This window comes from Aplysia californica, unplaced genomic scaffold (assembly GCF_000002075.1).
Source record: "Aplysia californica isolate F4 #8 unplaced genomic scaffold, AplCal3.0 scaffold00459, whole genome shotgun sequence".
NCBI lineage: Eukaryota > Metazoa > Mollusca > Gastropoda > Aplysiida > Aplysiidae > Aplysia > Aplysia californica.
Window position 1 is genome coordinate 271,243 of NW_004797729.1, and position 1,760 is coordinate 273,002.

The following is a 1,760-nucleotide window of genomic DNA, read 5'->3' on the forward strand; positions in this document are numbered from 1 at the left end:
GAGAGAGAGAGAGAGAGAGAGAGAGAGAGACAGAGACAGAGAGACAGAGACAGAGAGACAGGGAGACAGAGAGACAGACATACAGACAGACAGACAGACAGACAGACAGACGGACAGACAGACAGGCCGACAGACAGGGATTTTGAAAGGGACGGGTTGGTAGAGGGATAATCCAGGAAAAACGTTTCTAAATATCACAAATGAAATAATAATTATATGAACACAAGTCAGTTTCCGAGTCAACGCAAGAAAACAAAATCAAAATCAAATTTAAAACAAATTCCCTGAAACTTGTTTAACATTGAGAAAAACCTGTAAATAAAACTAGCACAACGAAGCCTGAACCACTGAAAAAACTAAGAAACATTACAACTGTTACTAAAATGTCAACGTGCAGGATAATCATAACGATATAATCTAATATGTGAAACAAGAGCCAGATAAGATTTATCTATCCACTGAATGTGCTGTCCAAAACAATAAAAGTGCCACTCTTTTGTAGGCTAGTATCGCGTAGGTAGGGAAAAATTGAAAGAAAAAAAGAGTTCGTTACAAAAAGCTGGTGTGGTAGAAGCTACATCTGAGCCGTTAAACAGAAACTTGGGTTTAAAAAATGGTGGCTATTAGTGCAGAGACAAGAACAGGACAGAAAGACCACCAAAAAACAACAATGAAGCAATAAAAAAAAAGGGGGGGGGGGGAGGAAATAGGAGCAACCAACGGCACTCTAAGACAAAATAGACTGTTAGTTAAATGTGTGAGAAAGAAAGATTTTAAAAAAAAATGATATTTATGGCACGAGAACAAAGCGGGGAGGCGTGGGGTGGGGGAGGGGGGGGGCTTTACAAAGGTGGAACAGCATTGGAAAAGGAGTGGAGGAGGGTTGGGGGGTGGATATGGCGGTATGAGTTATGTGGAAGGGGTCTGAGAGGTGCGTGGCTTAACGCATTAAAATAGCCTTTAACCTATAATGATCCTCGTCACGAAAGTCCCATACTTGAAAGACTTATCGTGTCAGGGCTTAAAGAGGGCCCAGATTATTTGGATTGTTCAATGTTTATTCAAACTGTTGAACCAAGATTTCTATTACAAGTTAATGTAGAGATAGTATTTGAATAATGTCAATGAATGATAAAAATTGTTACGTGTTTGAATGCTGTTTATAACGAAAACTAAGTCAATATTAAATTTTGCCAAATGCCATTTTACATACAAATTGTTGAATATCTGTTGTACTAAGATAAACAAATGTATCCGGTACTGTCAATCAAAGAGTTGGTGCTCCATTTTGTACAACAGGTCTGGGTTTTATGAAGTTGGGCGAAGTATGCTCATCGTGGAATATTACGACTACGATACCTTAGAGTTACAAAGCTCTATACGACAATTTTGACCGTTTTGAGTTTCTAAAACTGTCAGGTCAGAAACCAAAATGTTCTATCTGCTCTATCAAACTCGTAAGATTGTTCGGAGCCGTTTTCAAGATATCCAAAGAATCGCTTTCGAAAAAGCTGTCTTTTACCTCAGATTTCTCAAAACTATGTACTGAGCAGGTTGAACTTTGCAATTCTAAGGTAGCGACAAGATTTAATTCTTCTCACAGCTGCTGAGGCCTGGTTCACAAAACGTTCACACGTGCAATGATTTAGAGCATTGTAGTGGGATTGGAATGGAAAGCAGATAATCATCATCATTGCCTTTCTCACCCTGCACCAGGGTATAGGCCACGGACAAACACCCCCCACTTTTCTCTATCCTGG